This window comes from Trachemys scripta, chromosome 17, assembly GCF_013100865.1.
Source record: "Trachemys scripta elegans isolate TJP31775 chromosome 17, CAS_Tse_1.0, whole genome shotgun sequence".
Taxonomy (NCBI): domain Eukaryota; kingdom Metazoa; phylum Chordata; order Testudines; family Emydidae; genus Trachemys; species Trachemys scripta.
The window spans coordinates 4,968,828-4,995,575 of record NC_048314.1 but is presented as its reverse complement, the minus strand read 5'-3'; the positions used below and the strand labels follow the sequence as shown (position 1 = coordinate 4,995,575).

The 26,748-nt window shown below is 42.6% G+C and overlaps 1 protein-coding gene across 2 annotated transcripts in view; it reads left to right on the top strand.

Moving 5' to 3' along the window:
* The first annotated feature begins 1,072 nt into the window (after positions 1–1,072).
* EXD3 (exonuclease 3'-5' domain containing 3) overlaps positions 1,073–26,748 on the top strand; it is a 601,904-nt gene continuing 576,228 nt past the window's right edge. For both annotated transcript variants that reach the window (XM_034793607.1, XM_034793606.1), the window contains exons 1-2: positions 1,073–1,156; positions 7,966–8,033. The gene's annotated coding sequence lies outside the window, so the exon portion shown is untranslated. The remainder of the gene's footprint in view (positions 1,157–7,965; positions 8,034–26,748) is intronic.

Here is a 26,748-nt window from a genome sequence, read left to right as displayed (position 1 = left end):
GTATCCGCAAAAAGAAGAACAGGAGTACTTGTGGCACCTAATAAATTTGTTAGTCTCTAAGGTGCCACAAGTACTCCTGTTCTTCTTTTTACTGGCAAATGAAAGGTTGCGCACAATAAGAAATAATTTAACCTATTCATACACATTGCTGGGATCTAAATGAAATGTAAGCACCCAGGGAAAAGACCTGGATGTCACTGTGGATAGTTCAGTGAAAACTTCTGTTCAATACATAGCAGAAGTCAAAAAGCAAATAAAATGTTAGACAATCAAAATAACAGGAGAGAAAACAATACTAAAACCATTATATAAACTGATGTTATATTTTCATTTAGAATGCTGAGTAGTTATCCAAACTGAAAAAAGACAGAGCAGAAACATAGGGAACTTAGTACCCTGCAGAAAACAAAACAAAACCCCATGACAGTGGGACTGGAAGTCTGGAGTCAACTGAGATTTAGTCTAAAAAGAGCAATATAGATGCTCCTGATGGGCTGGAATCTGGGCTCTGAGACCCTCCATCCTCCCCAGGTTTCGGAACCTGGATTTTAGCACAGTCCGAATATCCACACTGCTAGTTTTAGTCCAGTAGCGGGAGTCCTGCAAACCCAAGTCTGTTGCCCCCGGCTCTGCGACTCACTGCTGTGGGTTTTTCTTATTGACTGAGACAGGAAACAAAGCGGTGGGGACTTGAAGGGCTCCGTATGAGAGCAGACTAAAAAGATTGGGCCTGTACAGAGAGGAGATAAGAAGAGGGGACATGAGAAGTGCACCCAAAGCAAGGACTGGAAGTACACTGGGAGCCCTCATTTACCATTTGCATAATACAAGAATGTTTGTGGGGCCATTCCACAGGCGCTGTATAATGTGGGACCTGAGCTAAAGAGCAGGTCACTGAGAATGCCCCCATCCCCCGGACAACCTGCTGGGCACACGCGGGCACGAGGGCGGGGCCGGGCAGACACCGCCTGGGGGCGCTATTCAGCCAGGCACGTTTCTGCGCCGTGGCGGGAGGGCCCCCAGGCTCAGGCCGGCAGGGGGCGCTGCGGCGAGCGGCGTGTGCCACAGGGAACCCGCCCTGCCGGGCTGCGGGGAAGGATTTGGGCGCCGCACCACAGAGCCCGGCCGCTGCTACCGGCTTCCGGCGTGTTGTCAGGTGAGTAGCCGGAGCAGCTCCGCAGATCCCCCCAGCCCGCCATGGGCCGGGCCGGCAGGGGGACGCGGAGCCCAGACCCTGCCTGGCTGAGGGACCGGCCTGGAGCTGGGGGCAGAGCAGGGAGCGGCTCGTCTCTGTGCGGGGCCGGGGCCCCGAAGCGGCCCAGCGAGGCCCAGGGGCCGGGAGCAGCTCGCTGCCGCGCGAGGCCCCGCGCGAGTCTCAGGGACAGCGGGTCCCAGCGCCCCCCCGAGTCCGGGCAGTGCTGGGTCCGTCGCCCTCCGCGCTGGCGCGCTCCCGGGACGGACCGTCGCCCACGGCCTGCGCTGCTTGGATCCGCGCGCTGCTGGCTGCAGGGACCCCCCCCCCCACCCACACACCGCTCAGAGCGGGGCCGCGCCGCGCCGCGCTGAAGAGGTGACTGGGTTGTGGGGCTTTGGCCAGCCCCTGCCTCCACCCCAGCGCTAAGCTGGCACTTTGGCTGGTTGCAGTCTGCGCAACATGATTAAACACCTCACAGACTTTTCACTGGGGCTTCACTTGGTGAATAAAAACTTGAGACTTAAAAAGGGGAGACTGAACATACAGTGTTTATTGAACATACAACTGTGGCCAAAGGACTGTGGTGTTTTTGGAGAGAAAAAACAGCTTCGGGAGACTTAATAGGAACCAACCTGTTAATTTTTTGGGTTGTGGGGATTGTTTGGTTTTGTAAAACAGAACTGAGACTTCTTAGTTGGCAAACGATGCCTTAATGAAACGTGCCATGCAGTGCTGTTTGCTAACACACTACTAGCTAAATTCATGAAGTTTCCCATTTTTACCACAAAAAGCCACTAATGGTCAGTATTTTTATGTTGTAATCTCTGGTTGGGTTTATTATGACCCTTCATCTGTAAGCTGCTGTTGAAATAAAATGATGGAAATATCACTACCATCAATCCCTCATTTCCTGGTGATGTACCTTCCTTTAAGCAGTGATGTGAATTTGCAATTTTCAGCGCTGCCATTAGATGTCAGTATGGCACTAAGGAGCTAGGAGAATTGCCGGATGTAAGACCATATACAGTTCAATATTTATGTAGCATCCTTCTTACACAGCATCACAGAATGCTTTAGGGAAAAGAGAAAAGGAAGATTTACAGTTGGGGGTTTAAAAAAGAAATTGGCTCAGCTGACAGCATTCCAGTTAGTTGAGGCAGAATAAGTAAGAGTGCAAACAGGTGATGTTATCGGGAATATTATTATGCTAATCACAAGCTGCAGGGGTTTAAATAGGAAGAAATAGGCTTTGTCTACATTAGCAGTTTTGTTGGCAAACCTGTCAAGAGTGTGAAAAAACACACCTTTGACCAACGTAAGTTTTACCGACAAAAGTGCTAGGTGGACAGTGCTATGTTGGCAGGAGATACTCTCCTGCCAGCATAGCTAACGCTGCTCATTGGGGTGGTTTAATTATGCCGGCAGGAAAGCATAGAATTAATGGCACATTGCAAGATTTAAAGTAGTGTCCAAATGCTGAAACTGAGCAGTAGATGCAAAGAAGCTGTCCCATTATAGAACTTTTTTTGAACTATGTTGAAATTCCTCAAAAACAAACACATCTGCCCCATCTGATCAATATATAAACCATGGCCATGACAAAATCTTGTCATTGCTGAACAACAGTATATGCAAGTGATCAATGCAGTGTTTCACACTAACTTTTCTGTGCTATCATCTCCAAGACTGGAAATAACCATTGTCTCAGAGACAGAGAAATCTCTGAAGCATATGGAAGTCTCTAAAAATTAAAATGTTGATTTTTTTTTTAATGCCATTGGGCCAGAGCTATGGTTTTTATTAAAAAAAAGTGACTTTTATTAATAATAATACTTTGTCCTTTTATATAATACCTCACATCTCAAAATGCTTCACAATTCTCCTGCCAGGTACTCTAGATAGGTTGTTATCCACTTTTTTACTCTGAAGGAAGTGACTTGCTCATGGTCATACAACAGGTAACACGGGTAATTCCCGGTGCTTTTTCTAACAGTTACACACAGAGAACAAGAAGATACTCCAATGTATAGTGAAATGTATCCCAAAAATCAATGTATGCCTGGGTATAAGTCCCTCAGACAGTCTTTTATAGATGGGGAGATAATTTCTGCAGATTCTATGTGCAGAAGAAGGAGCCATATTTGGCTCACCTGGTGCACAGATAGTTTTATAATCACTTTTTGTTGTAGTTTTGCACTTGCAGTAATTTAACAAAGGGTTTTTGTTAAAAAAAATCTGTTTTTATTCTAAGACATATTTAGTCAGGGGAAGGGTTTGAACAGTTCATTTGAAACTGCATCAGATTAACATTATGCACAGAACTCATTTGTGAGTTCTGAGGAGGAAACCTAAACCCCACAAAGTTTTGCTTTGAAGGTTCTGTGTGCAACCATGCCACAAAAAGTTTTCTTTCCAAAGACACTTAACAGTTTTTGTTAGTCCTTAAGATGAACTGTGTTAAAGGTGAAATGAGCATAGCTCTTGGAAAAAAGTAGCCCCATGTGAGAATAGAAACATGCTCACTGTACTCAGTATATATCACGTTAGAATTCTGATGATCAAGGTGCTTGTTAGATATTTCATAGAATAGAAAAGGGATAAACTGGTATTTCACATATGTGTACATGTGCTCTTTGTCTTTTAATCAGCCCCTGCTCTTCATTATGCAGCTGTGACTAAATAATGTAAATATGAGGGTACTGACATTGTAGAGCAGTTCCTTTCTTGTTAACATACTCTGTGCTCTCATTGACATGTTCTTTACTAGTCTTACAGTGCAGTTTATTTGTGGACATTGTTGACATTTGTGTGAACATATCACAGTGCACTTAATGGCACATTAACCTAGCTGTGCAGATATGTTTTATAGATGGGATGTATAGTAACTAGACTATATGCATGCACTATTGAACCTCGCTACCATGAATTTCTGGCATGCATGTCTTGCTCTTTCATCAGCTTATCAGATGAGAGGAGTAGCTGGTAAATAACGGTCTCCAGAAACTCACCACGATATAGTGTGAGGCTGTGGTTTCTCTGGTAGCAACAGTTAAGGTTGCAAAAGGTTTTCATTATTATCCCATATTTTCTTTTGCTCATATCTTTCCCCAAAATTGTCATTCTGGACTGAAAGTTTCCATGGTTGGTATATTCTCTTCTCATAGACTTTAAGGTCAGAAGGGACCATTATGATCATCTGGTCTGACCCCCTGCATGCTGCAGGCCATAAAACCGTCCCTACCCCTTCCCTGGACTCTGCTGTTGAAGTCCCCAATCCTGTTTTAGGTGACTTCAATCGGCAGAAACCCTCCTGCTAGAGATCCCTGCCCTATGCTGCGGAGGAAGGCGAAAAACCTCCAGAGGCTCAGCCAATCTGCCCTGGAGGAAAATTCCTTCCCGACCCCAAATATGGCGATCAGTAAGACCCCGAGCATATAGGCAAGAGTCTCCAGCCTGACCCCTGTCAGCCATTATATGTTCTAAGGCAGGGGTCGGCAACCTTTCGGAAGTGATGTGCCGAGTCTTCATTTATTCACTCAAATTTAAGGTTTCGCGTGCTGGTAATGTACAAGAAGTGGAAGATTGGACAAATGACCAGGGAGGAGTATAAAAATATTGCTCAGGCATGCAGGAGTGAAATCAGGAAGGCCAAATCACACTTGGAGTTGCAGCTAGCAAGAGATGTTAAGAGTAACAAGAAGGGTTTCTTCAGGTATGTTAGCAACAAGAAGAAAGTCAAGGAAAGTGTGCGCCCGTTACTGAATGAGGGAGGCAACCTAGTGACCGAGGATGTGGAAAAAGCTAATGTACTCAATGTTTTTTTTGCCTCTGTCTTCACGAACAAGGCAGCTCCCAGACTGCTGCACTGGGCAGCACAATATGGGGAGAAGGTGACCAGCCCTCTGTGGAGAAAGAAGTGGTTCGGGACTATTTAGAAAAACTGGACGTGCACAAGTCCATGGGGCTGGATGCGCTGCATCCGAGGGTGCTAAAGGAGTTGGCGGATGAGATTTCAGAGCCATTAGCCATTATTTTTGAAAACTCATGGCAATCGGGGGAGGTCCCAGATGACTGGAAAAAGGCTAATGTAGTGCCCATCTTTAAAAAAGGGAAGGAGGAGGATCCGGGGAACTACAGGCCAGTCAGCCTCATCTCAGTCCCTGGAAAAATCATGGAGCAGGTCCTCAAGGAATCAATTATGAAACATTTAGAGGAGAGGAAAGTGATCAGGAACAGTCAGCATGGATTCACGAAGGGGAAGTCGTGCCTGACTAACCTAATTGCCTTCTATGATGAGATAACTGGCTCTGTAGATGAGGGGAAAGCAGTGGATGTGTTATTCCTTGACTTTAGCAAAGCTTTTGATACGGTCTCCCACAGTATTCTTGCTGCCAAGTTAAGGAAGTATGGGCTAGATGAATCGACTGTAAGGTGGATAGAAAGCTAGCTAGATCGTCGGGCTCAATGGGTAGTGATCAATGGCTCCATGTCTAGTTGGCAGTCGGTTTCAAGCGGAGTGCCCCAAGGGTCGGTCCTGGGGCCGGTTTTGTTTAATATCTTTATTAATGATCTGGAGGATGGTGTGGACTGCACTCTCAGCAAGTTTGCAGATGACACTAAACTAGGAGGCGTGGTAGATACACTAGAGGGTAGGGATCGGATACAGAGGGACCTAGACAAATTAGAGTATTGGGCCAAAAAAACCCTGATGAGGTTCAACAAGGACAAGTGCAGAGTCCTGCACTTAGGACGGAAGAATCCCATGCACTGCTACAGACTAGGGACCGAATGGCTAGGTAGCAGTTCTGCAGAAAAAGACCTAGGGGTCACAATGGATGAGAAGCTGGATATGAGTCAGCAGTGTGCTCTTGTTGCCAAGAAGGCTAAAGGCATTTTGGGCTGTATAAGTAGGGGCATTGCCAGCAGATCGAGGGACGTGATCGTTCCCCTTTATTCGACATTGGTGAGGCCTCATCTGGAATACTGTGTCCAGTTTTGGGCCCCACACTACAAGAAGGATGTGGAAAAATTGGAAAGAGTCCAGCAGAGGGCAACAAAAATGATTAGGGGGCTGGAGCACATGACTTATGAGGAGAGGCTGAGGGAACTGGGATTGTTTAGTCTCCAGAAGAGAAGAATGAGGGGGGATTTGATAGCAGCCTTCAACTACCTGAAGGGGGGTTCCAAAGAGGATGGAGCTCAGCTGTTCTCAGTAGTGGCAGATGACAGAACAAGGAGCAATGGTCTCAAGTTACAGTGGGGGAAGTCCAGGTTGGATATTAGGAAACATTATTTCACTAGGAGGGTGGTGAAGCACTGGAATGTGTTACCTAGGGAGGTGGTGGAGTCTCCTTCCTTGGAGGTTTTTAAGGCCCGGCTTGACAAAGCCCTGGCTGGGATGATTTAGTTGGGAATTGGTCCTGCTTTGAGCAGGGGGTTGGACTAGATATTCTATGATTCTATGATTTTTTAACATTTTTAGAAGGCCTCTTTCTATAAGTCTATAATACATAACTAAATTATTGTTGTATGTAAAGTAAATAAGGTTTTTAAAACATTTAAGAAGCTTCATTTAAAATTAAATTAAAATGCAGAGCCCCCCGGATTGGTGGCCGGGACCTGGGCAGTGTGAGTGCCACTGAAAATCAGCTCGTGTGCCGCCTTTGGCACGTGTGCCATAGGTTGTCTACCCCTGTTCTAAGGTGATTACTTAAAATAAGTTTCAAGTAAATTCTTTGTCATGTTTGGGTTATGTGTCTCTGAAAGAAAAATTCCCACTTTAAGAACATTCAGGAGATTGTCTTTCCACTGCTGATCTTTTAAAAGTAGTCTTCCTCAAGGAAGGAGTTGTTAAGTCGGAAAAAGAATTGGGTGGAAAATAACAAAATCAATGCATGTGGGATTGAGTACAGTAGGAATTTTCCACTGCTTGCAAAATGCATATTTAAATGTTTGCTGGATACAACTGACTCACTTTGGTTTTTGTCAGATATAAAATGGATTATAACTTTTGGGAAAATAATAATCATATTTATTATAGTAGTGCCTGAGGGCCGAATAGTAGTACTGTACAAACAAAAGTAGGATTGTATCCGTTTGGGATTGAAACTTCACATTTTTGGAAATAAAGGGGAATTTTCTTGGAAATGGATTGATTTTGTCTTTTTGAATTATGGGACAGAATTGCAGCTTTTTTACTTTCAACTCAGAAATTATCAGTGTTACAAACTCTATGCAAGGCATGTTATAGTAGCCCTCAGAGGGAAAGAAACCCGTGAGAAGTCTGATTAAAAATTCGCCACATAATTGAAAAATATTTTTTCCAATAAGCAATTGCTGCAGTTGCCAGAGGGACATTACATGAGTGTGAATGGGAGGGAGATGGTCTCTCTGCTAAGCTGTGGTCCATGTGGGATGTGGAAATGTGGCACAGTTAACATTGCTTTTAAAATGCTTACCTTTTGCATTTTTCACTCTTTAGTGAATTTAACTGTGCAACCCTAATATTACATTAGTGGAGATTTTGCATTTAGTAAGTAGTAGAGATGTTAGCAAGTGTTTATGGCCCCATTTCAGGAAAGCAATTAAGCATGTGCTTAAATTCGTCCCTCTTCAGGTTAGCACTTAAGTATCTGCTTAACATTAAGCATGTGCTTAAACTCCATTGACCTCAGTGGGACTTGTACATGTGTTTAAGAGCTGTCCTGAATTAGGGACTAAGTATGTAGAGAAATGAGTAAACACTAACAGGTTTGTTTAATTCCTTTTAGTGGTATACAGAGGTGGAATTATTCTGTCATCACTGAACAGGCAACACATGCACTATCCTCCTCCTTGGGTAAGTTTGGTGGTCCACCAGACCTAAATTTATTTAAGCTAATATTGACCGGTAGTTCTGCAAGCTGGATGGCTCTGTTTTCATAGTTTGACAGAGAAATTTAAAAAATAAACTCTGCTCTAAAGATCAATTTTATCATGACATGTCCGGTGTAGAGTTCATTCATGATGGGACTGCACCAGATCAAAAAGCACATGGAGCATGTTTGCAGGGTGTTCTACTAGCATATTTTGTTCATGTGGATGCATTGAAGCAAACCTGCACATAGGCAAAGTCACAGCTGTGAAAGCTTGTAGCAAGAACTTGCTCACAACCATTATTGTTTATATGGCCATTCTTACTGGTGATATCCTTTCGAAAGAGCTGTGTTTTATGATATAGCGGTCATATCTGGGAACAGATTTGGGAGGTTCCTATACCTTTTGATCTGTGGACTTCATATGTGATACCCATTGACATTGCAAAGGTTGGATTCATCTGTGTCCGAAGTCATGCCATTTCATTTCATGATCCAGAATGTTAGAGTGAATTTCCATATTTAGTATATTCAGATGCCTTTGATCAGAGTAGAAGCCCAACTGGAGAAGCCTAGAGGATCTCAAGCAAATAGGATATCAGTTTATAAGGTCTCTTCAAAATGACCACCTCATTCCAGTTCCTCATAGACATAGTAAATTGCAGGGGGATTTGGAGCAATCAAATTTTTGAATTGCTCTGCTCCGGCTCCGCTCCAGCTCCAGGCATAAAACCTACTGGTCCGCGCTCCAGCTCCGGGCTCCGCTCCAAAGCCCTGGTAAATTGTGTAGAACTTAGTTTATCTGCCTTGGAAGGGCGACACTGAGCTATTGGAGCTTTGGTTTCAAGTGTGCGTGGGTGTGTGTGTATGTGCGTGGGTGGGTGGTTCTAAGTATTTTTAATCTGAAGTTTAGACAACTAAACCATCCACCTAGCAGGGCCTGTGGATTAAAAAGTAACCCAAAGACATTTGCAAAGGAGCAATTCACAAATTAGCTCTATTTGATTTATTTTTCCCTGTTGTTCAAGTGGAAATGAAGTGTGGCGTAGTCGTTAGAAATGCCATAAAAATCTGATTCTATTCTGAGCACAGTCACCACTGTACATATTCTAAAACTTCATCTTTAATTTCACTAGGGGGCGGACTTTCAAATTAAAAATATTTGGACTGCCACACAGATCAGCATTAGCAAGATTACATTTCTGTTAGAGAGAGAGATACTGATGTAAACATAATTCTTAATTTGATGTTCTGCAGAGTACAAAGTTGAGGGTCTGGGATATATCATTCATACTCCGTGTGGGAGGTACTAGCAGTCTATCAGCGAATTATCACACTTTCTTAACTATGGATTTAATTACCTAAATAATTGCTTTTATCAATGTCGTTACACTATGGACTGGCATGACCCCATACATGTGTTCACTTGAGAGCTGTTACAGTTCCTTTTGTATTTTTTAATGCTCCCATCGCCATTTCTTAAAAAAAAAAAAATCCTCTTTAAGTATAGAGCACCAAAAATCACCCCCATTAACTCTTGGGTTCTAATCCCAGCACTGACTCCCTCTATGACTTTGGGCAATTCATTTAATGTCTCTTCTTCAGATTCCCATCTATAATATGCAGGATAATAATTCCTACCTTACAAGGAGATTGTGAGAATGAATTAATTAATGTGCATAAAGTGCTTTGAAATTGAAAAGTGTTTATATAAAGTGTTAAGTATTATTAAAGTGTTGAGAAAAGTGGCAAACAAGTGCCCTCCTTAACTCTTACCAGTGAGGAGTGTGATTTTGTTTTTTGTTCTTTTAATACTTTAAAGTAAAGGCAAGTAATCTGCTTTAGCTTTGAATTTCCTAGCTATTGTCTCATAAGACCAGCCTTATTCGCATTTAGGAGTCATGGCCTTTCTGTGAATATACTCTATGACTTACTGACATTGATTGAAAAAAAAAAATTCATACCCACTCAGTTTAATTTGATACAGTTTCTGAATAATTCACATTGGATCATACCCAGATTGAGTAGTCTTACTTAAGTAAATGGCACTTATTTCATATACCAGACCCATGGCTGTATAACATAAATCTTAATTTCAGTGCATCGCTTTACTCTAACTGTAAATTCCCTCTCCAGTTTCAGTAATATTCATTAGTTGCTGTATAGCCATTTTCATCTACAGACCTCAAAGCACTTTATAAAGATGGGCCAGTGTTTTTATTTCCTTTTGCAGATGGGGAAACTGAAGTACCGAAAGAGATAGTGAATTGGCCTAAATCATACAATAGGTCGGTGACAAAGCTGGGAACAAAACCCAATTCTTCCCCGTCTACTGGGCCACACTACTTCATAGTGTCTTTCTGCAGAGCCTCTCAGAAATGCTTCAGAGCCTCTTAAGAAGTATGCATTATCTGGATTACACAGATGGTGAGAGGTTATGTGACTTGCCCGCGGTCACTGAGGACACCTGTCTCTGAACCCACCATGGAATTCATATCTCCTGGCTCCAGATCCTGTGCTTTAGCCACCAGATCGTTCTTTGCTTTATGTCTTAAAGAGTTCTGTCATTTGCTGTGAACTCCTAAAATGCTACAGGTCTGTAATTTTATTTTTGGGATGCAGACTAATTTTTAAAGGTGAAGTACTGCCCACCCTATCCCCTCCCCTCTCCTGCTTTCCCCAGGCTTTCTCTGGTAAGAAGGGGAGGACTCTAGCAGACCCGTTCTCTCCCTCTAGTATTGCTCCATAATCTTTGTAGGCAGGGAGTGCAACAATTTGGAGGGGAGGGGAGAGAGAGAATTTACTGCCCACAAGTCCTCGCCTACTTCCACTGATCAGATGGTGGCAGTGGGAGGAAAGCAGGAGCTGAGCTGAGCCCTGATGTGACTGACTACTGAACTGTGGGAAGGATGGGGTCTTGAGCCCCTCACACAGACCTCCAGGCAGTTGATTGGCATGAGCCAAGAACTGATGGACCTGTATCCCTGTTCAGCAGGGACTCAACTGGCCAGCCTTGCAAAGTGGAATTCTCCTACTCGGGGCAGTTGAAGACCATGGCCAGGGCTTTAAAAGCATTTAATTCCTGCAATTGTGTTAAAAGCTTGGGCTTCTGAACTCATAAACAGCTTCTTAGCTTTGTTTCAGAGGTGGCTGCTTTTCAGTGAGAGGCAAAATGAATAATGTATATATTGTTCTGAAATGCTTTGGGATATTCCAGAATGAAAGGTCGTGTTGGCATGTAAATGTTAGATGGTATTATCACAATCATCATTGTATCTTCATCTTCTAAGAAAAAATTCTTTTGTGCCAGAAGAGCAAACATGAAATGGCATAAGCACAGATTTTCCAGATAGGATTCTGAGGTGACATTTTTTACAGCATATTCACACTTAGGTGTAGGAAGGGGGTGGTTTTAACTCTTTCTGAAGGGCTTTACCCTCATGATTCCCATCAGTGATAACAGAATTTGATTGACAAAAACTTGTATCTCAAAAATTCTCCCCTTACTTACATACTATGCCATGTCCCTACTTACTTACTCATCCTCTCCCTACTTTACCACACACACAAGGTGGGCATTGTGGAACAAAATCATGGAGTATGGTTCTGCATATAAGCTGGTGAAGGGAAGCCCCAGATGCTTGTATGAAATACTTTTCTCTGCTCTGGAGTATTGTCTCCTACAATATTTTTCTCACAGTTCAGTTCCACAAACTAACTGGAAAGGCTAGTTTAGTTCTATGGCACAGTTTATATTTTGGTTTGCATCTTTCTTTGAAGACTCATCTGAGTTGTATAATGACAAGTTTGCATGTGTTAGCCAATAACTTAACAATGACATATGGGTGTTAAATGTCATTAATATGCGCCAGCATCCTCCTTCCTTGGGGGCTGTAATCAGTTCCAGGTACCATCTGAATTTTATTTAAACAGACTGCTACAGTCCTTAGTCCCATCTACAGTTACATTTCAGTATTGTGCTTAGAATGTTCTGCCAAGTTCTTCTCCTCATTTTTAGTATATATCGGCAATGGTGCAACTGTTTAGGATCTAGAGACAAATGGGGGTGTTTCTGGTGGAGTTCCATGGATGGAGTAATGATGGTAACTTCTTGAGCACCTCTTTAAAGTTACTGGGAGAACCAGTGCCTAAGGATTTTGAGTCTCATGTGTTTTTGTTGGTTTCAGTACACCCTGCGTGTTAAGATGCTGTGCTGATGTGGATAGGCAGCGGCAGCCACTGCACAAAGTTTTATACATAAATAAGAATGTTTGTCTGAAAAGAAAAAGTGCTAAAAGCTATTTGGAAGAAAATAGGGCATGTGCTAGTAAAAAAGGGGAAAAACAGGAGAGGAAGAGAGGGATTGGCTGTTGGTTAGAGAAAAACATGGACTTTGTCATCTGGATTAGTGCAGGAAAATGGCAGGGTCTAATGTGATAATGCAAATTGAGTGAGCTGCTTTCTTGTCACCAGCAATGCTCCTTTGAGTGAGCTCTAACCCCCGCAATGAGTAGAGGAGTTGTTTAGATAAGAGCTCAATGGTTTTGGCAGCCTGACATGGAATAGACTGCATACCAAAGAGTAAATAGCTCTAAGCAGAACAAATGCAAAACTTTTGGGAAATATTTAAAGAAAGTAAAATGAATAAATAATTTTGTGTACGGTGTCCAGAGTGATTTCAAAACACTCTTGTTTCCTGTCCAAATAAATGCTTCTTTCAGCCAAGCAGAACTCTTTCTCCATGATTTATTACACCAGTTAAGATATAAGCCCTGTGTGCAGAGCTGTCAGTTTAACAGAACAGCTTTCTTTCTCCTTTCAGATTTAAGCCACATGTTGTTGTATCAACAGAGTCTTTGCCTCTGCTCAGTTATGAGTTACCACTATTTTTTAAAAGCAAAAATATGTGATTTTTAATAGTCCCATTTAGGGATGTAAAAGGTTAACCGGTAAGCATTAGGCTTACCGATTAACCGGCCTTAACTGTTAACCCCGGTGGCCCTGTGCCAGCAGCAGATACCCCAGCCCTGGCCGCGCCGGGCCGGCAGGAGGGACCCCGGCCACACTGGGCCGGCAGGAGGCCGGCTGGCCAGAGGGACCCCAGCCCCAGCCATGCCGGTGGAACCCCAGCTACCTCAGTTAGTGGTTAACCAGTTAAACAATATAATTTTAATAATTTAACTGGTTAACTTTTTTAACTGATATTTGCATCCCTAGTCCCATTACAGAAAAGCCAAGGGTGAGCTATATGGAGGTGAATACCAAATTGTGACTGTTTAAATAATGTGAAGGTTGTGAAGCAAACTTATCGGTCAAAGATGAGCTTTTTAGCCTCTACTCCCTTCACCATTGTGGTGGAAGACCCAACAATGTGACGTGAGGATACACTGTTATCCTTAGCATAGAATTTTCTAGCTTTTCCCAGCTTGTCCAGTGATATTAAGCATAGCTTTTTCTACTTAAATCTAATTTCCTTCCTTTTAAAAAATGGATCTTTTGTAGAAGCTTATAATTCACATTTCCTTCCTTCCTACTCCCCCGCAGAGAGCGGAACAGTCCTTTTTGCAGACCTCCTGCTTTCCCAGAAGAGAATTTATCAATTGGATATTACTGATGTTCTTTTTTCTTGAGTAAATATAGATTTAGTTAGCAAAGGTGCAGCTTCTTAAGACGTCTGCATATAGGTGCAAAACTGAAAATTAGAGCTGGTCCAATAGAGTAAAACAGTACTCTAAATTAGCTGTGTCTGACAATTTGAAACCTAGAACTGGCCTTTCTCTCCAGCAGTGGAAGACATCACCTGACCATTCCCATGTATTGGAGTAGCATGGAGAAGGAGTTCAGAATCCCTGCTTCTCCCATTTCCTCCCTCCCCCTTCCCCAATCTGTCAGCTTGATGGGGTGGATACAGCCAAAGAAGGAACAGATGGAGTTTCTGTCTCAGAGGTTCCAGTTTGTGTTGTGCTGTGCTGTTGTCAGCCCCCAGCACTTCCATTGTCCTTCCTCTGAGGTCAGTGCAGTGGATCCTGCCTAAGGTATTGAGATATTTGTGTGTGGTGATGTGTAGAGAGGCCAGAATGAATATGGGTCCCAACCCACAAGAAGTCCCTCTGGTGTTTAAAGAGTCTGCACTATGGTCCAGTTCCATATGGAAGGGTTATTCTAAACAGTCCAAGAAAACGATCTCCTTAGGGATTAGATAATCCATGGCAGGAAAAGAAAGAAGCTGTTAGAATCATAGAATATCATAGAATATCAGGGTTGGAAGGGACCTCAGGTCATCTAGTCTGACCCCCTGCTCAAAGCAGGACCAATTCCCAACTAAATCATCCCAGCCAGAGCTTTGTCAAGCCTGACCTTAAAAACCTCTAAGAAAGGAGATTCCACCACCTCCCTAGGTAACCCATTCCAGTGCTTCACCACCCTCCTAGTGAAAAAGTTTTCCTAATATCCAACCTAAACTTCCCCCACTGCAACTTGAGACCATTACTCCTTGTTCTGTCATCTGGTACCACTGAGAACAGTCTAGATCCATCCTCTTTGGAACCCCCTTTCAGGTAGTTGAAAGCACCTATCAAATCCCCCCTCATTCTTCTCTTGTGCAGACTAAATAAATCCCAGTTCTCTCAGTCTCTCCTCATAAGTCATGTGCTCCAGTCCCCTGATCATTTTTGTTGCCCTCCGCTGGACTCTTTCCAATTTTTCCACATCCTTCTTGTAGTGTGGGGTCCAAAACTGGACACAGTACTGTAGATGAGGCCTCACCAATGTCGAATAGAGGGGAATGATCACGTCCCTCGATTTGCTGGCAATGCCCCTACTTATACAGCCCAAAATGCCGTTAGCCTTCTTGGCAACTAGGGGTTGACTCATATGCAGCTTCTCGTCCACTGTAACTACTAGGTCCTTTTCTGCAGAACTGCTGCCTAGCCACTCGGTCCCTAGTCTGCAGCAGTGCATGGGATTCTTCCATCCTAAGTGCAGGACTCTGCACTTGTCCTTGTTGAACTTCATCAGATTTTTTTTGGCCCAATCCTCTAATTTGTCTAGGTCCCTCTGTATGCTATCCCTACCCTCTAGCGTATCTACCTCCCAGTTTAGTGTCATCTGCAAACTTGCTGAGGGTGCAATCCACGCCATCCTCCAGATCATTAATGAAAATATTAAATAAAACCGGCCCCAGGACCAACCCTTGGGGCACTCCGCTTGATACCGGCTGCCAACTAGACATGGAGTCATTGATCACTACCCGATGATCTAGCCAGCTTTCTATCCACCTTATAGTCCATTCATCCAGCCCATACTTCTTTAACTTGCTGGCAAGAATACTGTGGGAGACCGTATCAAAAGCTTTTCTAAAGTCAAGGAATAACACTTGCACTGCTTTTTCCCTCCTTCACAGAGCCAGTGGATCTATTGTCCATCTACCTAAAAATAAATACAAGCATTGCAGGCCTGGCAAAATGCACTGTTATCCTGGAAGGGGACATCTTCCCAAAGATCAGACAAACCGTGGGCTGGAAGACTCTTGAGGAAGAATACTGAGTATTTGGCAGCAGGCATGCAAACATTAGTCACAGAACTTACATGGTCCAATTATCTTCAGAGGACTGTTAAAAATACACAAAGAAGTGAAGTCTGTGCAAAAGGAAGCTGCTTCCTTCATTTCCAAGACATCGCTGAACATTGTCAAGTTCTCTGCATGAGCCAACGCTGCAAATGCTTCTTGCACAAACCTACTGTAGTTAAAGATTGAAAGGCAGAAAGCCAGGCTTGCGTGCTTTGTTTCCTTCCTTTATTTTCTTGCAGGTTGGCCTCCCATCTGTGCCCAGACCCTTTCCCATGATTGAAGTATGCCTCTCAAAAAAGTAATAAAACACTGAATTTTGGAAAAATAGTCTCTTCAAGCTCACCAGATTTTTCATCAAGTCTTCCTTCTTTAGATCCCTTCTTAACCAAACTACCCCCTCCAAACATTGTGTGAATGCTGGATATTAAGATTAAATTCATCCACTTACCAGCTAGTCACTATTGCTAGATGGGTACACAGATGTCTTCCAAGGGGTATGTCAACTCATCTAGATATTTGCCTAGTTTTACAACAGGCTACATAAAAAGCACTAGCAAAGTTAGCATAAACTAAAATTTCATACAGGCAATGACTTGCTCTGTATGTTATAGGGAATGTAAAATAGATATACACAGAGTATTAGATGTGTTTTATGTCTTTTACCGATGAGTGCAAGCACGTTAATGAGGTTGAAGTTGCCATGGTGTGTATGTGCTTGTGATATAAAAATAGATAAATTTTTAAAATGAGGAGCTGGAAGCAGCGGTAATGGCGACAGTGAAAGAAATTGAAGATGACTGAAAAAAAGCCATCATCAGTTCCGCAGGATCTGTTGCTTTTGGATTCACATCGGCAAGTGACAATCCATCTAAAGCTTTGTATTTCCTTTATGGAGAAACTCTATCAAATAACTGAAGCCAGCACATTTGCAATGACATTTGAAGACAGAACACCCTGTGCATGCAAGTAAGCCAGTAGATTTTTTTAGCTTAAAATGAAAAGAAAGGAAAAAAAAAAAAAGCTTCAGCTATTTCTACAAAAGCACTCATATGTAGATCATTTGGCCCACTTGACATCTGAGTTGAAGTTATATTTCCCCAACATTCAACACAACTGAGCTTAACTCAACGAGGTGAGAAACCCATTCATTTTGTCAGATGTTAGCAACAGTAACCTCTCTGTCAGTCAGCAAGAAAATCTTCTTTTGCTGTCCTCAGACTGTGGTCTGCAAATGAAGATAAATGACTCCACACTACTCTTGTTCTGGTGGTTAGTACAGAAAGAGTACAGTCACCTTGGGAACCATGCTTTGGATCAGGAGTCGGCAACGTTTGGCATGCGGCTCGCCAGGGTAAGCACCCTGGCGGGCCGGGCCAGTTTATTTACCTGCTGATGTGGCAGATTCGGCCGATCGCGGCCCCCACTGGCTGCGGTTCGCCGTCCCGGTCCAATGGGGGCGGCGAGAAGCAGCGCGGGCGAGGGATGTGCTGGCCGCGGCTTCCCGCCGCCCCCATTGGCCCAGGACGGCGAACCGCAGCCAGTGGGGGCCGCGATCGGCCAAACCTGCCGCGTCAGCAGGTAAATAAACTGGCTTGGCCCGCCAGGGTGCTTACCCTGGCGAGCCGCGTGCCAAACGTTGCCGACCCCTGCTTTGGATGTTCTGTTACCTTTTGGGTCAACATATCTTTGTGAAGTCTCATTTTCTGCTATGACTGCCTCAAGACAACGAGTAGAAATAGACTCGATGTGGAGAAAAACTTTATTGCTTCACTATCTCCCAGAATGACACAGCTCACAAGTGAAAAACAGGCTCAAGTATCACACTGAAATGCAAGTACAATATTTATATTCCAAATGATTTATTTTACAACTATATGGTAAAAATGAGAAAGTAAGTAATGTTTCAGTAATACTGTGCTGTGACACTTTTGTATTTTTGTGTCTAATTTTGTGCGCAAGTAGTTTTTAAGTGAGGTGAAACAAGTCAAACTGCTGAAAGGGGGACAGTAGTCTGAAAAGGTTGAGAACCACTGGTTTAGACTGTCAGCGTGCTGCCAATTAGTGTGACTGTGATGTGGACCTTAAGAAATCTAACTCATTTCACACAGGTTATCAAACAGCTAGCAGACGTTAGGATAATGTTTTGGGGCCACAATTGACATGGTTTGGATTTCAATTTAGGGGTGAAAGGCTCTGTTTCTCTCTGATTACCAATCCCTCTGGGCCATATAGTTCCCAGCATCAAAAATTCTTTAAATTTACCCAAGAAGATGATGTAAAAATATTCTTTCTCTTTAAACCTGTTCTCATGATGTCTTGTATACATCTTTATTTTTTTATTTTAACTTGTCTTCTGTATTCAGTATTTTATATTGATGGAATTTCTTTTTAATTATAATTAAAATTAAAGGCTTTAAACATTAAATATAAAGCACTTATTTTGAGCAAGAGAGGACTCCATACTTAATCCATAGGCAGGGGTTTAGTGCCATTCATGTTCTATAGAGGCGGTTTGACGTCCACAGAGTGCCTTGACAGAATCCCTGCCTGGTATGTATCCCAGGACAGATTTTTACTTTCTCTATTTTGGTGCCTTATAATAGAACATACAAAATGTGGTAATCTTTGGCTTGCTTGGGTTTCTTGTTTTCCTTTGTTCTCATAATAATACAGATCTTGTTTGTACTCAGCAAACATATAAAATAAAGTGCAGCTAACAATATCGATAGAACTGGCAAAATGAAATACAGCCACCCTGCAGCTTGCTGTAAAGTATTAATCACTTCACCTGTGCACTTTGAAACAGCAAATGGAAAGTTACAGCTCAGCAAGAAACCCTGCACCAGGACAGAATTTAGCTGAGAATGGGCATCAGTTTTCCCCCATGCTAAAATGTATAAAGGTCAATCCAAAACTCTTGGAGCCAAAATTATTAATATTTGGATGTGTTATTTCAAGGCCATTGTTCCCCTGCTGGTTTTGCCATAACCATTCTGAATGTTCTTCGTATGTGCTCAGTCAATGCTGAGCTGGCTGGACAGAAGCACAGATCTTTTAAAAACTGACAATTTAAATCTTATTCTTCCACAATTTTGCTTCATAACTTTTCCACCATTTTGATGCAACAAATTGTGATCCAATTCCTTTAAAATATATGTTGGATAAAAATCTGGATCTTTCAATTTTGAATGCTTGAAGAGAAGAAAGGAGCTCAGGGCTATATTCCATCAGCCATATTTTAGCCTCCTCCACCTATTTGGGGCTCAGCCTATGGCCTCTGTATTTGAGATGAGACACATTGACTAAGCAACTGAAAGTTTTCATAGCTTCTTTGATTCATATTTTAATATTATCCTTGTATGGGTCTAGTTCTGGTGTTAACAGACCAAGCCAGATTTCCACTGATACCATGACAGTAGTCAGTTGGTAATTTCAAGCCCCTTCAGAGCCTCTTTCAATTGTTTTGTAGTTTAGTATCTCTGAAGAGTTCATCCCATGTTGAATTCTGTGTTTTAACAAATTCATTATTGTTCTCAGTGCAAATATCAATAGACCTTTATGTTAGTTAGCTACAAATGTAGAGACCTCATCTTTCTGAGAATTCCAACAAGTGTTACTGAGAAGCTGGGGCATTCATTCTGTGTTTTATATCATCCAGCCATTAGTCTTAAAGTAGTTGTGGAAGTAGTTTTGAACTTGGCCAGTGCACTTTATGACTATATGTGGTCAGGAGCGGCGCCACAGTTTTTGCCGCCCTAGGTGGCAGTGCTCCTCCTCTGAGCATTCGGTGGCGGGGGTCCTTCCGCTCCTCATCTTCGGGGCACTTCGGCGGCGGGTCCTGGAGCGAGTGAAGGACTTGCCGCTGAATTTCCGCTGAAGACCCAGAGCGGAAGGACCCCCTGCCGCCGAATTTCCGCCAAGGGCGGCAGAATGCCACCCCCCAAATCCTGCTGCCCTAGGCGACCACCTAGGATCACCTAGTGGAAGCGCCGGCCCTGTATGTGGTACTTCTTTCTCAGGAAGGTTTAAAGTTTAGGTTGATGGCACCTGAAAAGTTATTTCATCTTTTTCATTTTATTTCCAATGACCTAGCAAATAGCAAAGGTCTCCTTTACTCTGTATTGTTAGATAGCGTCTTCAGAAACTGGAGCAGAATATTCTGTGCTTTTCTTTTCAGATGAAGAAACAATAACATTAAATTGATAGCTTTTATTGATGCTTGTATCCATTACGGGATCATTTGTCATGTTCTGCCGAAACTGCTGTAGCCCACGAAAACTTATGCTCTAATAAATTTGTTAGTCTCTAAGGTGCCACAAGTACTCCTGTTCTTTTTGCGAATACAGACTAACATGGCTGCTACTCTGAAACCTGTTTTAATGTTGATTCTTTTAATTCTTGATTTACATTTCCTCTTTTCTTCCTTTGTAGGATCTCTTAGTTGACCTGTAAGTTTGTCCTGTCTGGAAGAGTATATCCAGGATCGAGTGCTTCAGTCATTTCTTTACATTCCTAATTTTGTGCTACATTCAAGGCAATGTTGGCATAAAACAAGGTTGCAGATTTCTTCTTAATTTCATCTTTGCCTTGCCGTGATTGTTATGGCATGTTTGCTAACTGATCTTTGCTATTTTTGGGAGTGAGAGATGATCAGAGACAGGTTGAAGAACTTCTGGAAGGCTTGGAAGAGGTTTAAATTGTCATCACAGCTATGTTTAAATGACACCAGTGGCATCAGAAAGGTCATCATGCTCATAAGTGTTCTGCTCTTCAAGTTCTAAAGACAAAGTTTCGTTCACTTGCACATTTGTTCTTGAAAGATCCAAAGAAACCAATTTTCTGCATTTCTTGAGTTAAGCACACATTGCTTCTGTCTTACTGCTTAATCATTCTTGACAATGTTTACATTTTACTGTGGAGGATTTATCTGATTCAACATGCTTCAAATTGAAGGAATTAGAAGAGAACAAAAGATTAAATGGACAGAAGTATGAAAACAGATAAATCCATACCTTGATGGTTGGTAATAACTAAAGACTAATCACCCATTTGCAATAGTGATCAATGACTTTCAGGTTTTCTACAGAATGAGTAACAATCACTTAGTGAACTCAATACTGTGAAGACTGAAGATGGGGTGGGGAGGGAAGCTAGCCAGTTTCTAGACTGCCTTATATAATATACCTAGCATAGTTTCCAGTTGTTTCTGGATTCTAGCAAACTAAACCCACTAACAGTTCACGACTCCATCCCACTTCCCTTTTCAACATCCATTGAGAGTTGATTCTGCCCCCTACCCCTGCCTTTGTTTCCTGTGATGTTCCCTTCTTTCCCTCTAGGCTTCTAAGCCGTTCTCTGTAGTAATTTTCTAATTGATTCTTAAGAGACACAACAAAAATATTGATGATCGTATCCCTTGTAACTTTTTAGAATATAATTTTTACATCTTGAAATTATAGCCTAAAGTTTTTGGTATTACAGTTCTTTCACATATATGTTAACTTCATGTTACGATTCAAAGTTATACAGAAGTTCAAAAAATGGGGGAAGAAAAAGCATTGGGTTGGTTTTTCGCAACCCCAGACAAAAGGGTGAAGAGTTTCTTTCTCTTGTGTAGTGATTTGCTAGTAGAAGTGTTAAGGTATGTTTGCTATAAATCCTATTTGTTCTGGGATACTACATTTATGACCCATTTGCTGGATAAAATAAGAGCCCAGAAACCCAGGAGATAGTGAAAAGAAACTAGAAAACCTGATGGAAAAGTTTATGAAGTGAGAAATTATCCAAGGAATACATCCCGGATCTTTTCAGCTATAGCTGCTAGTTTATTTTATTATTTTAATGTATAGCCAAGGTTTTTCCTTTGTTTGTGCAAAATTGTGCTTTAATGAATTTTTCCATCATATATGCTGGATGGAGTTTGTGATTCATTTTTTAGTTTACATGTACTTTGCTAAAACAACAAGGAGTCTGGTGGCACCTTAAAGACTAACAGATAAATCTGTTAGTCTTTAAGGTGCCACCAGACTCCTTGTTGTTTTTGTAGATACAGACTAACACGGCTACCCCCTGATACTTGACACCATGTACTTTGCTGTTTCTTACCTACCATAATGCATCCAGCATCTTTCAAAAGCTCCCTCATGAAAAGGACAAATGGACTTTGTTTATAAGCTAAATAAGCAACTTTTGCTGACAGTTTTTGTGTAGAACACTGAGTTGCTATACATTTTGCCTACTCTATTGTATTTGATTGTAGAATAACGCGACCTTATATAACACGAATTATAATACCAGCTGGTCACTATTGTTATATGAGTACACAGATGTCTTCTAAGGGGTATGTCAACTCATCTAGATATTTGCCTAGTTTTACAACAGGCTGTGTACTCCGGCAGATCAAAGCAAGTTTGATATAACGTGGTTTCACCAATAACGCGGTAAGATTTTTTGGCTCCTGAGGACAGCGTTATATTGGGGTAGAAGTGTACTTGGACAGAAAATGGAGACATTTCCTAAACATTTCCATATGTTGACAATCATATCTTTGTCCACCTAATATAGTAACAATAAGAGTTTTAAGGTTCTTTAAGATCATGTTTTGATGTGTCAGTAAAGGGTTAGCACAGTAATGTACACAGGCTAAAATATGCACAGAGTCAGTCTTTGTCTCTCCTTTGGCTCCTAAGAAAGCTGTGTCAAATTCCACTAGGTTCTAAGTAATCTAGAGCTTTGTCTCCATGGATTTGGTGGCCAATGAGTTGATCCCTCCAGGAGACCTAGCTGAACAGGTTCCTAATCATGTTTGAACGTTAAAGAAGATTTAAGAATGTTAGCAAATTTTCCATTTGTAAGCGAGTTATTTGTTAGAAGTGCAAAGAACAATCAAAGCTTTGCCAAATCTATGATAAGAGTATGCAGCCCAGCTGGCCTCAAACACAATGTGTTGTCAATTTTGTTTTTATTTAGGGCAGATTTGCAAAGGCTGGTATGCTGATAGAGACATAATGGGGTGTGTGATATGTCCTGTCTGTGTAAACTTTGCATTCTATAAACGGTCCTGTACAGCTGGGACTCTTTTATACCATGGTTTTTAGTATGCATTTTTAAACTGAAGATACTGGGTTTGGGAAGCTGTGCTGTATTAATTTAGTTACTGTGAAAGTCAAGTACCTTATTAAACTACCTTTGCAGTCTTCAAGATGCAGTAGACTTTTCCATTTTATAGCTTAAGAAGATAAATTAGGTTGACCCTTGTACTGCGGAAATCTGTTTTGCAGATCCTAAAGAATGATTGCTAAACATGTTTTGAGGTTTGTTTTAAGTCATGATAGGATGACCCCATTTTCATAAAAAATAAACTTTTCACAGGGTGGGGAGGGAGAAAGTGAATGCATGGGATGGCTTTGGTGGGCATCAACTGGAATGAATGGGGTGTTGGTGACAGAGAAGAGTATTGCCACCTCCTTTTCAACAGCAAAGTCACCACTCTCCTTGCACTTTCCTTTCACTCAGAATATATGACTGTATCTACACTATTCCAACCATTGCTTCCACCAGTGGAGTGAACCAATCATTAGTGTAGATAGGGCTTGAAGACGCTGTTGTGATGTTAAACATCATCTCATCTGAATAGATTTATAGAATAGTTCACACTCTAGCGCCTGCGATTGCCTTGTTTATACTTATGAAGCATAAGTGTAAGTGGAGCTGAACGGAGTAGAAACAGTGGGGAAAGAGTTTAGGAAAAAATGCTAGTGTCGACAAGGCCGATGGCTCTTAAGTGAGAGGGTGGGGGAATCACTGGGTGCTCTGAAAGTCTGTTATCATTTCTGGTTAAGCTGGCCAGCAGCTCCTTCAGGTGGTTACAAAAACCTGTGCAAGGTTACAAAAACCATAACCAGACTGTTTTGTAAATTGTCTGGGGCACAGGAGACGTCCTGAAAATGGGGATAATTCTGTTTTTCTGAGATACATTTGTAAAGTTACACCCCATATTCTTCATAGAAATATGGTTATGATATGAATATGGCATAACTAAGACACACTTTATGCAAGATAGCAGGTTATGATTTACTGCATGTGATTATCCAATTTGTATGCATGTATCATTTCTGTATTTAAAGTTAGGAATATTAACTATGTAACCATTACAACGGTGTGTGTACTTAGGGGCAACACCCACCAGACAATAGGCAATCATCCTGAATGACCTATTTAAGAAGAACAATAGAACTCTGAAGATACTAATCTCCCACCTTCCTGAGGTGCTTCCTGGTATACTGCATTGACACTACAAGGTCAGGTTATAATGTCACCTGATGAAATACCCCCTTGGACACTACTGATATTTTTCTACTGTAGGGGAATGGGGATCAAACAAAGGATTCCGGCCTTAGGTAAACCCTTTTTAAGGGCTGGGGAGGGGGTTGATTGGGACTCTCCTCCATTGCCTACCCAAGAAGAAGGACTGCTGAAAGAATCTGAATGGACAAAGGAACTAACCTGAAGGGAAAGGCAGGGGTGAGTCCAGACTGAGACAGGGGTCCAGTCTGTAAGAAGAAATCATAGAATCATAGAATATCAGGGTTGGAAGGGACCTCAGGAGGTCATCTAGTCCAACCCCCTGCTCAAAGCAGGACCAATTCCCAACTAAATCATCCCAGCCAGGGCTTTGTCAAGCCTGACCTTAAAAACCTCTAAGAAAGGAGATTCCACCACCTCCCTAGGTAACCCATTCCAGTGCTTCACCACCCTCCTAGTGAAAAAGTTTTTCCTTATATCCAACCTAAACCTCCCCAACCGCAACTTGAGACCATTACTCCTTGTTCTGTCATCTGGTACCACTGAGAACAGTCTAGATCCATCCTCTTTGAAACTCCCTTTCAGGTAGTTGAAAGCAGCTATCAGATCCCCCTCCATTCTTCTCTTGTGCAAACTAAACAATCCCAGTTCCCTCAGTCTCTCCTCATAAGTCATGTGCTCCAGCCCCCTAATCATTTTTGTTGCCCTCTGCTGGACTCTTTCCAATTTTTCCACATCCATCTTGTAGTGTGGGTCCAAAACTGGACACAGTACTCTAGATGAGGCTTCACCAATGTCAAATAGAGGGGAATGATCACGTCCCTCGATCTGCTGGCAATGCCCCTACTTATACAGCCCCAAATGCCGTTAGCCTTCTTGGCAACTAGGGGTTGACTCATATCCAGCTTCTCGTCCACTGTAATCCCTAGGTCCTTTTCTGCAGAACTGCTTCCTAGCCATTCGGTCCCTAGTCTGTAACAGTGAATGGGATTCTTCCGTCCTAAGTGCAGGACTCTGCACTTGTCCCTGTTGAACTTCATCAGATTTCTTTTGGCCCAGTCCTCTAATTTGTCTAGGTCCCTCTATATCCCAGCGTATCTACTACTCCTCCCAGTTTAGTGTCATCTGCAAACTTGCTGAGAGTGCAGTCCATGCCATCCTCCAGATCATTAATGAAGTTATTGAACAAAACCGGCCCCAGGACCGACCCTTGGGGCAGTCCGCTTGAAACCAGCTGCCAACTAGACATGGCACCATTGATCACTACCCGCTGAGCCCGACGATCAAGCCAGCTTTCTATCCACTTTATAGTCCATTGAGCCCATACTTCTTTAACTTGCTGGCAAGAATACCGTAGAAGACCATATCAAAAGCTTTGCTAAAGTCAAGGAATAACACATCCACTGCTTTCCCCTCATCCACAGAGCCAGTTATCTCATCATAGAAGGCAGTTAGGTTAGTCAGGCATGACTTGCCCTTGATGAATCCATGCTAACTGTTCCTGATCACTTTCTTCTCCTCAAAGTGCTTCAGAATTGATTCCTTGAGGACCTGCTCCATGATTTTTCCAGGGACTGAGGTGAGGCTGACTGGCCTGTAGTTCCCCAGATCCTCCTCCTTCCCTTTTTTAAAGATGGGCACTACATTAGCCTTTTTCCAGTCATCTGGGACCTCCCCCAATCACCATGAGTTTTCAAAGATAATGGCCAATGGCTCTGCAATCACATCCGCCAAGTCCTTTAGCACTCTTGGATGCAGTGCATCAGGCCCCATGGACTTATGCTTGTCCAGTTTTTCTAAATAGTCCCAAACCACTTCTTTCTCCACAGAGGGCTGGTCACCTCCTCTCCATACTGTGCTGCCCAGCGCAGCAGTCTGGGAGCTGACCTTGTTCATGAAGACAGAGGCAAAAAAAGCATTGAGTACATTAGCTTTTTCCACATCCTCTGTCACTAGGTTGCCTCCCTCATTCAGTAAGGGACCCACACTTTCCTTGACTTTCTTCTTGTTGCTAACATACCTGAAGAAACCCTTCTTGTTACTCTTAACATCTCTTGCTAGCTGCAACTCCAAGTGTGATTTGGCCTTCCTGATTTCACTCCTGCATGCCTGAGCAATATTTTTATACTCCTCCCTGGTCATTTGTCCAATCTGCCACTTCTTTTTGTGTTTAAAATCAGCAAGGATTTCACTGTTAAGCCAAGCTGGTCGCCTGCCATATTTGCTATTCTTTCTACACATCGGGATGGTTTGTTCCTGCAACCTCAATAAGGATTCTTTAAAATACAGCCAGCTCTCCTGTACTCCTTTGCCCTCATGTTATTCTCCCAGGGGATCCTGCCCATTGGTTACTTAAGGGAGTCAAAGTCTGCTTTTCTGAAGTCCAAGGTCCGTATTCTGCTTCTCTCCTTTCTTCCTTGTGTCAGGATCCTGAACTTGACCATATCATGGTCACTGCCTCCCAGGTTCCCATCCACTTTTGCTTCCTCTACTAATTCTTCCCGGTTTGTGAGCAGCAGGTCTAGAAGAGCCCTGCCCCTAGTTAGTTCCTCCAGCACTTGCACCAGGAAATTGTCCCCTACACTTTCCAAAAACTTCCTGGATTGTCTGTGCACCGCTGTATTGCTCTCCCAGCAGATATCAGGGTGATTAAAGTCTCCCATGAGAACCAGGGCTTGCGATCTAGTAACTTCTGTTAGTTGCCAGAAGAAAGCCTCGTCCACCTCATCCCCCTGGTCTGGTGGTCTATAGCAGACTCCCACCACGACATCACCCATGTTGCTCACACTCCTAAACTTAATCCAGAGACTCTCAAGTTTTTCTGC